At 40.1% G+C, this 14,513-nt stretch overlaps 1 protein-coding gene and 1 non-coding gene across 4 annotated transcripts in view; one reads left to right on the forward strand and one right to left on the reverse strand.

The window, feature by feature from the left end:
• Positions 1 to 14,513, forward strand: part of AP2B1 (adaptor related protein complex 2 subunit beta 1) — a 110,299-nt gene that overhangs the window by 72,961 nt on the left and 22,825 nt on the right. The window lies entirely within an intron of this gene.
• Positions 4,126 to 4,198, reverse strand: TRNAG-UCC (transfer RNA glycine (anticodon UCC)). The gene has a single exon. It is a non-coding gene; the product is annotated as a tRNA-Gly (tRNA).

Consider the following 14,513-nt stretch of genomic DNA (forward strand, 5'->3'; position numbering starts at 1 on the left):
CTGTAACTGAGCTTTGCATAAAGCTGACCCCTGGAAGGGCAAATCCCTCAGTGAAAGGGGAGCTAGAAACAGATATCCATAGAGGCAAGTGATGGGAGAAAGTTCTCTCTGACCAGGGTTCTGGGTGGCCTCTTGTGGAAAATCCAGGGCCTGAATTTATACTGTGTAGGTACAGAATTCTCCAAACCAGTAAATTAGTGTAAAATTGGACCAGAACTGATAGAGCGTAGGATACCTGGCAGAAGCAAATGCAATAATGGCCCTTTTGCAACAATTTTGAACTTTAAGGCCATCAGGACTCCCATCTGAAAAGAAAATCTCTACTGAAAGGGAGCTCACAATTTAACAAAAAAAGAGAAAGGGAACGATGTACTATGACTGACATAAGACTCAACAAAGAGGATTGGGCATCCCCTTCTACCAAGACCTTGAGAGAACAGTCTGAATGAGACTGTAAAGTATGCTTTAAATGATGAACAAAAAATAGCAACCTTCCACTTTGTGGTCAAGACAGGTAGGATCCCATTGCTCAGCGTCTTGGAAATACCAGTGTGGGATCCTAGTACTCATGGTGAGACATCAACAATAAAATTACTTAGAGTTGAAACTAATGTTCTCCAAAATAGTTTAAATACCAGCACACCAGGCCTGCTTGCCAGTTGACTGATTACCTTGCTGCCTCAGTAGTTGACTGCTTCTTTTTCAGCAAAAGGTTTGATGATACAGAGTGACAATGAGTGAGTCACAATATAACTTGGCTCAGTCTAGGAGAGCAGAACAAGGATTACTGTGCAGAAGGAATTGGCTTTGCTGCTATGATGAGACTAATGTGTTGAGGGGCTTTTCCAACATAGAATCCTAAAGTAAGTAACTAACCCAAATTTACATCTGCTCTCTTTTCATGGAAATCTAACCTCCTGTTGGCTTACAGAGCCTCAAGCCAAATATTTGAGGTCAGTCAGCATGGGTGCGAGAATGCTTTACTTTAGAAGTAAGAAAAGGAATTTGGGTCAGAGAAATCAGGGCAAATTTCCTCCTCTTAAAACCAAAAGGGAACAGTGAATAAATGTCAGTTTACTTCCCTATTTGCATTTCCATTTCACATTCAGTAAAATGAACATTCCAGATGGGAACCCTCACATGAGTTGATCTTTTTGTCTGTCTGGCGCATGGCATGTGGGATCTTGGTTCCCCAACCAAGGACTGAACTGGTGTCTCTTGCATTGGAAGCCCAGAGTCTTAATGACTGGACCACAAGGGAAGCCCCGGGAGCCCTCATGAAAGAGGTGACTCTCAGTCCAGGTCCTTCTCTCGCATTAGGACTAGCAAGTTTTCATTTTCACAAACCTGACAGTAAAAAAACTTCACATTTTTCCATCTAAGCAGAATGTAATAAAGCAGTTCAACTTCTCTAGAGAAAACAAATTTTCCATCTATAGTCAACTACTGATTCTACATGCTTTCCCATGGATTCTTTCCTTTCAAGGATGTCATAATTATGGCTATTTTCTTATTTAACTGGCTTTGCCCAATGGAGAAGATAAGCAAAAACTTGGAAAGAGATGAAGTTTTTCCCCCCTGAGAGCAGTTCTATTTAATGTCTGCTAGTGGAAGGTGAAACTAATGATTAACTGAAGATGTTGGGTTACCTTAGTTTTCAGCTTCTATTCTGCTCTTGTCCCAGTATGAATAAAAAGAGTCAGATCTTAACGCAGATCTTAAGCCTATTGAAACAGGCTTTGACCATAAAGATCCAGATAAAGCCAGGTAAATATTGATTGGCATTTAAACATTATGAATATATATGTTTAAATTCAAGAGCTCATGCAGGAAAAATTAGTACTTTTCTAGTACTGCAGACCATAAAATCAGAAAAGAAAGAGTTTTATAGGAAATGAAATTTGGGAAGCAATGTGAGTTTTAGCTGTTTCAGCTAATTTGGTATCTATATACAGGACAGACAAACCAAACTAACCTCCAGAACTGTAATGTAGCATTTACTACAAAAACTTTTCATTAAAAACATTGTCAAACTATTAACTCCATGGCTGATTCATGTCAATGTATGACAAAACCCACTGCAATGTTGTGAAGTAATTAGCCTCCAACTAATAAAAATAAAGGAAAAAAATAAAATAAATAATAAAAACATTGTCAAACTACTTATTGACGTATGGTCTTTTTGAACCACTATTGGAAAAAAGACACTGTTCTCTCTTAAAATGTAAAATAGATTATACCTTAGAGCATTAAATACCTAGTAGAAATTTGAACCTAGAAAATCTGCTGTACTAATAATGTTGGTTATCAAAAGCCTTTGTGAATCCAACTTATAAATATTACACAAAGCAAAGTTTAGCTTGCCCGCCCGGGAGCTTCTCTTGAGTTTAACATATTATATTCCTTTAAAAAAAGAGAATTTATTTTCTCTATTTAAATAAAACAAAAACCTTAACAAATGTCTAAATGAATTTTGTCTAAAAGAGCTTTCTCTGACTTTGATATCCTTTTCACTTCATCTGTTTTTTTATATTTTTTTTCACTTCATCTATTTCATCTGTGTTAGTTGCTTAGAAACATTCTCCCAGTACACTCCTTCAAACTTGACACCTGGCAGGTGACTGCTTCTTCACGTCATTGTTTTCAAAAGTGCAATAGAATCATGACATAACATGTTCATCCCAGTCTTTGTATGGATGCTATGGAGTTCTCACATTTGCTTGGCCTCCTTTTTCACCAAGCTGTGAACTTTTTGTGAGAACGTTGATACTCCTTTCTTTGAAGTTTTAATTTTATCAGGTCTGTGAATATACAGTTTAGAATTAGCTAGTTCTAGAGTTAGCTAAGAAAAACCCAGTCCCCAGCCTTCTCTTCCCACTTCCAGCCATTATCTGTGTATATATTCCTAATCCTCATATTTTTCTGATAGGGCTGTCTTAGGATTTGCTTTAATTAGTATTCATTCTTCATGTTACTATGATTATATATACTCCTCAGAGCTGAACTATATAGTGTGATTATTTTTCTCCATAAAAGTTATTTCTTTTTTTCCATAGAACTTTTTATAAGTAATTAGATATTTACCCATTAAGACTTGTCTCTTTATTTGCTTAATTTTTTGTGTTAACTGCCATTCATTCCCAAATTCCAGTGAGATCAAACTCTTCAAAATAGTCCTACCGATTTCACTCTTAAAGTCTTCTTTGGGAGCCGTTTGACTGCTTTAATCTGGAATGATTTTGTTCCACACCTGAAACTGTCATTCTATGAACTCCCTTCATCATAGCCTTGAGGATTCATTCTCTTCATCTGTTTTGTATGTTGGGTCTCCTCTTGTATTTTTCTTTCCTTGATTTACTCCTTCATTTTGATGAACATACTCCAGTAGCTTCCTAAAAATAGGTGTTCAGTTCAGTTCAGCCGCGCAGTCGTGTCTGACTCTTTGCGACCCCATGGACTGCAACACGCCAGGCCTTCCTGTCCATCACCAACTCCCAGAGTTTACTCAGAGTCATGTCCATTGCATTGGTGATGCCATCCAGCCATCTCATCCTCTGTTGTCCGCTTGTCCTCCCGCCTTCAGTCTCCCAGCATCTGGGTCTTTTCAACAAGTCAGTTCTTCAAATCAGGTGGCCAAAGTATTAGATAGGTGTGTAGGGTAAAGTTTTAAACAGGTAGTGACTTTACATGTTTTAGAACTTTTTTTTCTTCACACTTACATGTTGGTTTCTGTATATTTTTCTAGATTAGAAATAGTTTTCCTCCTAGTCTGAAGTCATTCTGATTCTTGATCCTTTTCTGTGCCATGTTCTCTCTGAATGAAAGCTTGTACAATCCTTGTTTTTCCCTCTTCTGAAACTTCACAGTGATATGCCTTGGTTTGTGTCTCTTTTCACCCATTGCATAGGTCCTTATTGTGCTCTTTCAATGTAGAAACTTCTTCAATTCTGGGAATTTTTCTTTTTTATAGATCTCCTTTCATTTTCTTTGTCTCTCTTATTGGAAGTCTTGCTCTTTGAGTGCTGACTTTCCTGGATCAGTCTTCTGCTTTTTGTCTTATTTTCCATCTCCTTCTGCTCTGCTTTTTTTTTTTTTGCCATAACCACGTGACATGCAGGCTCTTAGTTCCCTGACCAGGGATTGAACCTGTACCCCCTGCAGTGGATGTGCAGAGTCTTAACCACTGGACCACCAGGGAAGTCCTTTTTGCTCTATTTTCTAAAAACTTTTTATGAAAAAATTTTAACTGTACAAAAGTAAGCAATTACGTGATGAGTCCCGTGTGCTCATCCCTCAGCTTCAATAATTAATCAATCCAGAGTTAGTAGCATTTCATCTGTGCTCTCTGTGCATAGCCCTGCCCTATATTATTTTGAAGCAAGTCTTAGAGATATCATTTCCTCTGTAAATATTTCAATGTATATATTTAAAACAGATGGTTTCTTTTTAAAAACATAACCACAGTAACTATTGTGCTCATTAAAAAATTAACAAGAATTCCTCAACATCAGATATCCGGTCAGTGCTCAAGTTTCTGATTATCACCATGTCTTAAATTTTATTTTTATTTATTTATTATTGTTTGTTTGAGTCAGTAAAGTGCATATATTAATGGTGGGTTGATACCTCATAAGGCTCCTTAACTACCCTGTTCAATAAAATAACCCTTAGCCACATGCAGCTATCTAAATGGAAATTAATTAAAATCAAGTAAAGTAAAAAGTTGATTTCCTCTGTTGCATTAGCCACATTCGAATGTTCACATGGCTGGTGGTTACTGAATTGGTCAGTGCAGAAGTAGAACATTTCTGTCATTATGGGAAGTTCTGTTGGGCAGTGCTCATCTATGGGCTCCTTCATTTTTAGGTTTGGTTTTCAGCAGCTTAAGACTGTTATGTACCTTGGTGTTTTCATTACATTTATTTGGCTTCAGCTTCACTGAACTTGGATCTGTAAATTGATAGCTTCTCCCAAATTTAGGAAAGTCATTTTTGTGTTTTTTTTTTAATTATTTCTTCAATTTTTTTTCAGTCCCAGTATCTCACTCCCCTTCCTTCAGAATTCCACTTCTAAGGTGGCCCAAGTGGTAAAGAATCTACCTGCCTGTGCAGGAGCAGTAGAGATGTGGGTTTGATCCCTGGGTCGGCGAATCCCCTGGAGAAGGAAAATGGCAACCCACTGCAGTATTTCTTGCCTGAAAAATTGCATGGACCGAGGAGTTTGACAGGCTGCAATCCATGGGGTTGCAAAGCGTCAGACACGACTGAGCGTACACACGCCACTGTCACGTGTGACTGCTGGATTGTCCCCTCAGCCCCTAAGGCTGGTTTTCAGTTGTTCTTGTTTTCTTTTGTTCTTCAGAATGGGTAATTCCTATTGATCTGTCTTCAAGTGTACAGACTCTTTTCTTTTATAGGCTACAACATTCTGGTTTATCTGTCCAGTATAGCTTTCATTTCAGATACTGTACTTTTTGATTCTAGGATTTCCATTTGGTGCTTTGCTAAAATTCCACCTCTATTCACTCAGGAGTACAACTGGAGAACCGTGTTTCACAGCCTTCTCTTCTTCTATTCCACTTCCACCCTTCGGCCATCTCTTGGGCCTGAGGATATGTTTACTGACCCTCAGAAAAAGTGACCAGTAGAAGTATCTCAGACAGGACCTGGAAACAGTGTTAGGGCTTTTTAGTTAGGAAATTGTATGTTTCCTACCTGGGCATGTCTCTTTGGCCATATGGATTCTTCTGTAGAAGGGTTCTGAAGAGGCCAGAGAAAGGTCAGAGTGTGGCCCTCTAAACCGTAAAACACAGGGTAGGACCTCCACCCACCCATCACTGAACTCATCTGGAATCTTCTGTGTCAGTACTTTCATGTCTTTCTTTTGGGAGCTGGCTTAATTCTTCCAAAAATTACCCTTGACTCTCCCGTTTAGAATTTAAAGGCTTTCTACCAGCCTCCTGGGAGCTAAACTGGGAAAGAGGACTGGAGGGTCTCAGTACTCAGTATGCATAAGTTCCCTTACTCCACCACCCCTCAGCCATGTCTAGCATTCCCTTCAAAGTACTATCTTGTCTCCTCTGAAAGAATCAGTCTTTTAGTTTTATTGAAGGGCTGGGGTAGTGCAGGGTAGTGTGGGGATCTCAGACTCGGTTTCTTCATCCTCTTTATTTTAACGTCCCCTCCATCATTTCCCCTTCATACTCTTCCAGAGGTGCTACCAGTCCCAAGACTGAGAATTGTGCAGTGTTATTGCTAACACCATTTGTTTTACAGTTACCAAGATTTTGTTGCCACTGTGTGTTTTTCTTTCCCATCTTTGTAAACTTATATCCTTAATTCTTTTTTCCTTTTAATTATGGCCGAATTCTTCCAGGAGAAAGAAAATTTAAATGTGATTTTAAATCTACTGTCTTTACCTGAAAGTCTCATGATACCTTCATAAAAATCCTTCTTTCGTTCCTTCTGTACTTCTTTGTGGTTAGAGGTTAACCTGTAGATAAATAATTGATCCTTTAGGTATATACACTAAAGGTATATGGTTTTTTATTATCTATCTCTGTATCCTCTTTAAACCCCACTTACGTGTTGTTTAATAAGAGGATGGATATTATTTACAGAAAAGAAATAATGTCTCAGTTTTTTATTTGAATGTCCCTTCTAAAACAAGGCAAGAGTCATCAACTCTCTTCATTTAACCTTTGAATGATTAGGGCAGGAAGTGCTAAGGATGCTAGCTGCAAAGGACACACTCTTACAACCCCATTTATTCATGTCTTTAAGATCTTTGTTAACCAAAAGGATTTTGGGGGGGGGGCGGTGTTTTGTTTTATTTTTTTTTGGCAGTGTATGGCCCTGAGAAAATTCTGTCCCTTGCTACTCCCACATTGCAGTCCCAGCCTATGAGACAATCCGTTGCAGATGGTGCCTGTCCCTGATATTTCATGTCTTACATATGTCCATTCACACTCAGAAGGCCCACAGCTGTAGCTATTGTACCAGAAAAACTGGTAAATGCTTCCAAACGGAAGACCTTTTAAGCAGCTTCCATCAAAGGAAGCAAACCAGCTTGGCATTTACTGACTTTTCTTGACTGTTGTGCAAGCCAAACAAGTTCAGTATTAAAGCCTCCTTTGGTCTTCCAGCATCCACAGCTGAGGACTGCACACTGTGGTTGCTTTTATGGGACCACATGCTGCTTGACTAGACGAGTCCTTGAAGTGGTGGATCTTAGGAAAACTATAAGAGATTCCCAGGTCACAGATAGATCCAGTGCTGAAAATAACCCCTGTAGACAGGACAGAATCTGAAATATTCCATTAACAACCTGTAGGAAATGGTTATGAAAGATAAAAATATTTCACCACCAAAGAAGAGAAAAGAGAAAATTGCTTTTCATGATTGCTGTTTCAATTTTGATTTATTTTTCATGTCACATCAGTACTATAAATGTGTCCTTTAATCTCATCTGAGGAGTAGAGTATCTTATATACTAGATGTTCCTTTTTCACTCAGTTGTCCTTATAGAGAACCTCCTTATCCTTTTTGTCAAGATAATCAAGATTCTGCTAGACAACACCTTTTGTCTTCCTATAACTGGAACTCAACTATTGGCTTCTGGTACCCTCTTCTACGAATATGTTTGTCAGTAGCAACTGCCTTGCTTGAATAATCACACATAAGCAGTAGATAAAAATCCTGTATCCTGATAGGCTGACATGGTCTAGCAAATTATAAATCTGACTTCAATGGTAGGAGACAGTTGTTCCTAAAACCCAGAATTCAGTTCTTAAAACACCCGAGCTTGAGAACTAGTTGTCATTAAAAAGAGCCAATGAGATGATTACCCAAGTAATAGAAGCCCGTGCTTGGCCAGATGATACTAAATTTCACATAGTTCTGCAGAGTAATAGAAGTGATTTGTGGGTGTTCGTCTGTTAAAATTTCAGCCATCTTTATATGATGTTAGTAAGTCAAGAGTTGATAAAAATTGAATTAGTTTTGTATTTCTAGTCAGATAAAAGATTGGAAAATAGATATTTATGCAGTAGAGGACTTCAAATTCTGAATAAAAAGTAGGTACCTCTTTCTAATCCTTAGGTTCTCATTGTGGCTCGTAATTTTTACACAAAGCCTTAGGGGACATTATAGGTTTGAATTAAAAGGAGACACCCTGGGCTTTTCCTAAACTGGATTGAAGCCCACTTGAGAGCCATGTCTTGCCCTCATTCATGTTTAGCTCTCTTAATACTTTGCTGTGGCCTCATGTTCAGTGAGATTGGAAAAGAGTTTCTTTTATTCACAATTTTGTGGTGTGAGGTTATACATAGATTTCATGGTATTGAGATCAGGTTTTATACAATAAGTTTCTCTCTGAATCAAGGCTCACAAGGCCTGAAAATCAGTCAGGTGGACCTATAATGAAAATATACCCAGTCTGAATTCATTTTCCCTTCTATTCTCCTTCAGGAGAGCCAGAGTTTGTGGAAGGACTTTTGTGTTCTGCAAATAAATGTCAGTTTTATTATTCTAATTTTAATGGAAAAAAAAATGTGGAGACACTAGTAAATGTGCTTAGACTCAGTTACACTGGAGACAAAGGAAAACATCATTTAATTGTTTTGAAAAGTGTGTGAATTTGGTCTTGGGCTTAGTGGCAACATTCCACTGAAGGAGTTAGAAGGCAGAGACTCCAAATATGAAAGCACAGAACTTCTCACATCCATAGCTCAAGCTCATGCTGTGTTTCCGACCGTGGTTTCTGCCCCTTCCGTATGTGACCTGACTGCCTGCACAGTGGCCTACCCGTGTGCCCCGTCATCTGACAGCCCCCTGTGCCTGCTTTTTGTCTGTGCTGAGGTTAAATAATAGGGCAGGCAGTACATAGGCACACCTGTGCACCCTCTTGATGTCTAACTTGCTAGAACCTAGATTAGATTCTAGATCAGTTGCATCTCAGAATTTTTAAATAATGTTCATGGAGAAGGAAATGACAACCCACTCCAGTACTCTTGCCTGAAGAATCCCATGGACGGAGGAGCCTGGTGGGCTACAGTCCACGGGGTCGCAAAGAGTTGGATATGGCTGAGCGACTTCACTTTCATTTTCAACCCTCAGCTGAGAAGACTTTCAGCTCTTGTGTTTGTTATTGATTTCTTGAGTTCTCAAAGACCTGTGACCGTATTTTTTTTTAAGTTGCCAGTTTTCTAATTGCATCACTTTACACACTGTTGTCTAATAATATGTGGTATTTAGAATGCCTTCTTAATTATTTTGAGCAGCCATTGCCTGTATTTTCTTAGCACCTCCTTGGTTTTCTTACGTGAACTCATCTGACAGGGAAATGCAGCTTTTTTGTTTGCCCTCTCTGCATACTGGACCGTCTGAGTCAGTGTTCTAACCAATCCCTGATGGTCTCTGAGCTACTCTTCTACCAGACTCAGTAGTTATGTGCTTCAGGAATTTTGGGGTAGAATTGGTCCTATTAGGAGACTCTTGGTGTCACCTTTGTTATCTTAAAAGCTGGTCCCTTCACTGAGGCTCTTAATTTTTTGAAAACTTGATGCTATTTCAGCTGAAAAAAATTGGCAAGACTGTTTAAAAAATTGAGGGAAGCCATTTAAGAAATTGAAAAGTAATCACAAACAACATTGGGTAGTTGTGACTTTCAGTTCTTTATCAGTTGAATTTTTGTGCTCTTTTCCCTGTGTACGTGGTGGTTCTATTTTTCTCCAATAAAACTTTTTATTTAAAAATAAATAAAATAATGTTCATCCACTCTCATTACTAAAGGATTGAGAGTTTTCTTTGTGTCTTCAGTCCCGCAACATACCAACTGGGGTGTGGAATATCTAATAACTTTTAACTGATAGTTTATTAGTCCTTTCTTCACCATTTTGTGGTTCAGTACAGTATGTACAAAATGTATTTTAAAGTTTTAACAGTAAGCCCTGCATAGCAAACAGATCATGGTGCTTAATGGTAAATAGTGTTCAGCAGTGCAACAGCTGTAGTCATGGGCACAGCTGCAGTCATGGGCACGTCAGCCCGTCACAGCAAGGTACACAGGGCTGTTCATAAAGGCTAAAAGAGATCATGCTTTTAGGGTTAGGGTCTGTGTGGGCTGGGCAGAACCTGTTTAAGGTAAGACCTTGGGTTTGGGGAACTTACCTGTTAGAAAGACTGAAAGGCCTCTGAAAATATTTTTGGCTGTTTCTGGCAGCTGAAACTGTAGAGAGTAATTCTTTTGAAGGCTGCTGGAGGAGGAGGACACCTGGAGCGTGTGATAAAGGTTTCTGGGTGGTAACCAAATTGATTAGTATAGCATGGCAAGTGGGTTCTATATTGACAGAAAAGACATCAAATTACCTTTGCTGTGAGTTTTCTGATTTATTTTGCTTAACATGTAAAACTAATAATGCCTGGAGCAGGAACAGATGCCGTATATCTTAGCATCCTTTTCCCTTGACCCCGTGGTCCCTATGAGGCACGCAGCTGCCAGTGACCGTCTCCACAGGTCCCAGCACAGTTGTAACGGTTGCTTAATTCTTGCTGTACCAGCGCCCTGTTAGACACATGTTTACATCACTAGTGTAGATGAGCTTGCATTGGTATTCTTTCCAAGCAGAAAATTCCAAGTCCTAACAGTGGTCTCCAAGTCCCTGTCTTATCCAGCCACGTCTTCCACCTCCCCTCTACCTCATTGACTTCATCTGCTACTCCTCCCCTCGCTCCACTTAGCCACACTGGCTTCCTCCTGGATCCTCAGACTGACTGGTATGCTGCCACCTGGAGGCCTTGGAATTGGCTGTTTCCCACGTGTGGGATGTTCCTTCTTCTAGTTGCCATATCTGCATGACTCATTGCTTCCTTCAGGCCTTTGGTAAAATAGGGCCTTTCTGATAAGGCCACCTCACTCTACTCCCAGTATTCTTGATCCCCTTTACCCTTGTTCTCTCCCCACCCCCAGAGCACTTATCCATTTTAAGTACTATTTATTGTACTTAATTCATTTTCGCCTCTCCCCCTCCCACCCACCCCCACCCACCACCTCCCGATTGGAACACAGACTTCAAAAGGGCAACCATTTTTGTCTTAGTTTTTTTTTTTTCCCCCCTTCACTGACTTATCCCCCCAGTGCCTGGAACAATGCCTGGCACACAATGAGTATTTAATAAATATTTGTTGTTGAATGAATCTTTTTGCTTTCATTTAAGAAAGTGTTTACAAGTATCTGGTGCCTCCAGTTCTTGAACCAGACTTAGCAAGGCCATCTCCTCATCATAGCAAACGGTATCCCTAGACACACTCTGCCTCTTGTTTCTCAGTGGCCTTGCAGTCTGCCCACTGCCCCTTTAATACCCTTTCATCTGGATGGGTCAGGTCCTGGCTTAATCTGAAGGCTACAGTCGCGAATTCATTTTTCTCTCAAGTGGGCAGAGAAACATTAGAAGCTACTGCTTTCTTTACTCTGTTCATTGATATTTCTAAAGGCAAGATCACAGCACATTAATGGACCTTATTTCCAAGACTGGTGATAATCAGGATAATATAACATGTGACTGTTGTAATGTTTAGGGAACTTTTTCTGTTACTAACCTATGTTTTTGTGCCACTTCAAAATAAAAACAAACTGTCACCACACAACTATTAAACCATTGTCCTAATACCATCAAATTATTTGTGTAATATTCTCAGAATAACTTTGGAAACTCAAGGATGCTCTGTAAGTGTCTCAGAGCCCCAGGGAAAAGCAGAATCGTTCAGATATCTGACAGGAAATGGAGCTGAGCAAACCTTTTTTTCTGGGAGACCAGAAAGAAGCCTATCTGTTTCCTAATTTGGATGGAAGTAAAGTGATAAGGAGGCACACTTTGAAAGGAAGGGCAAAGAGGGATGTCATTGGCCCGTGGATGAATCTCATCGCTCATTCTTTGCTTTCAGAAAATAGTTATTTTCAAATAACATTCAAAGCAGTCTAACTTTGGCCTTTAAAAGGGAAAAAAATTTTAAAGGTAATGGTCTGGCACTTCCCAATTCCAGATTTTTCTGCATGTGGTATCAGAAGAATTTGCTTTTTGGGGAATGGGTGTGGTTGTTTTCCAGTCCAGAGGTAAGCAGTATAAAGATTGGAAATCTAAACTGAAATTCACTTTGGGATGGATGAGGTGTCACATGCTGGCACTGGAAGTTGTCCTGAGAGTTGAAGGGTTTGAGTTCAACCTGACTCTGGTTCAGCTGGTAGCTTTGGGTGGAGTTTGAAAAGAAGCTTCTTGAAAGAGTCCCTCCACATTCCAAAGCTTCGTGAAAGAGTCCCTCCACAGAGGCAGTCTTTCATGAAAATTGTGACCTTTCTACTTTTTTCCAAATGGCTTTGAAGGAGACAGGAATGCTTTTTTTTTTTTTTTTTTTTAAGCAGTACTTGAGAGTCTTAACTTAAGTTGCAGAGAATTGTAAGATTTGATTCCAGTAGTTCCAACCCTACTGTGCTTTGGGGTTCTTCTAGTGTATACAGCTTTTGGAGACCATCATTCTGATTTACTCCTGTCTAAATCAGAGGCTTTTAACAGCTTTTTGTTTGCTTTTTTAAATATATGTTGTTTATTTATTTATTTTCAGCTGTACTGGGTCTTCATTGCTTTGCACAGGCTTGTGGCAAGCAGGGGCTACTCTTTGTTGCCATGCACGGGCTTCTCATTGCGGTGTCTTGTGGAGCACGGACTCCAGGGCACACCGGCTTCACTAGCTGCAGCATGTGGGCTCAGCCGTTGCAGTTCCCAGGCTCTAGAGCTTGGACTCAATAGATGTGGCTTACTTGCTCCATAGCATGTGGGATCTTTCTGAACCAGGGGAACCCATGTCTCCTGCATTGGCAGGTCGATTCTTTACCACTGAACCACCAGGGAAGCCCAGTTTTTTAACGGTTTAATCCGAGAGTCTTCTAAACTATGTCTGTCTATATCTCTTTACATCTTCATCTTCTCTTTGGTGTTCTGGTGATTTAATCTGCCTACATCCCAGTTCATGGTGTAAACTATGTGGGAGGTTTCTGAGACTGAGATTAAGCAGATCGCATGACAGAATGGGGACTCCAGGAGGAGTCAGAGCTACATCAACTTTAATAGATTTTGGTTTCTCCTCCCTTTCAAAAGGAGAAGAAAATGGCAGCGCACTCCAGTATTCTTGCCTGGAGAGTCCCGTGGACAGAGGAGCCTGGTGGGCTGCTCTCCATGGGGTCGCACAGAGTCGGGCATTACTGAAGCGACTTATCATGCATGCATTGGAGAAGGAAATGGCAACCCACTCCAGTATTCTTGCCTGGAGAATCCCAGGGACGGAGGAGCCTGGTGGGCTGCCGTCTGTGGGGTCACACAGAGTCGGACATGACTGAAATGACTTAGCAGCAACAGCTGCAGCACCTTTCAAAAACAAGACTCATTAAGAGAGCTTGTTTCTTAGGTTCTCATTGCCATTCTAAAACCCAATACTTACAAGTACCACTAGAAAATTTATAGTTTAAGAGATCATCTAGGGGTCTCTTTGGAGCTTTCCTTTCTATTCTGAAAAGCCTCTATTCTGTAAAGTACAGATAGACATTAATTGACCTTGGAAATATCAAATGCTGAAGTGCAAGTTGCTGCCCAAGAAATTAGGGATTTGAAGCTACTGCTTTTATTGGGACGAGTGGAACCTGTCAAATCTTCCCTGTAAAGGACTTTACTGGCCACATACTCTTAACAGTGAAAGTAAACAAGTATGGCTTTTATCTATCATAAACAGCAGACAGGGACTCTTTGAGGGCTGTTCAACTGCCATACAATCCCTCTGGTCTATTGGGTGCACTAGGAAAAAAAATAGAGGGTTTTTGATTGAATCTTAGCCTTGGAAGTAAACCAAAGATGCTTCTTCAGGTTAAAATGTAATTAGCATTGGAAGAAAGTAAATTGATATTTTCTATGGTGGATGGTGGCACTAGTGGTAAAGAATCCACCTGCAGTGCAGGGGACATACAAGATGGCGGGTTCAGTCCCTGGGTTGGGAAGAGCCCCTGGAGAAGGGTATGGCAACCCACTCCAGTATTCTTGCCTGGAGAATCCCCTCAGGCAGAGGAACCAGGAGGGCCACAGTCCATAAGGTCACAAAGAGTTGATCACAAGTGAAGTGACTTAGCACACATGCATGGTGAGTTGCATGCCTATTCCTGCTATATTTTTAACTCTGTTCAGACACTGTCAAATATTATAGATAAGACCTGTTTTGTCAGGATGTCTCTGAGAGGTCTCAGGTAGTTTATTGGTCAATAGGGTTTGAAGTAGAAAACCATATTTAAACTAAAAATGGTAGATATTTTTTCACATTGACTGGGAATGCAGCACTGCAGGTGGGTTTAACTCCAGCAGCTAGCAGAGAGCCTCTTCTGCTTGAGTCTCAGATGACATATCACACAGTTGGAGGCAGTATCATTAAAAACCTGTCACTCAGAGCCATTCCTCTAGGTTCTGTTGACTATATAGT

The sequence above is a fragment of the Muntiacus reevesi genome, chromosome 18 (genome assembly GCF_963930625.1).
Source record: "Muntiacus reevesi chromosome 18, mMunRee1.1, whole genome shotgun sequence".
NCBI classification, from domain to species: Eukaryota; Metazoa; Chordata; class Mammalia; order Artiodactyla; family Cervidae; genus Muntiacus; species Muntiacus reevesi.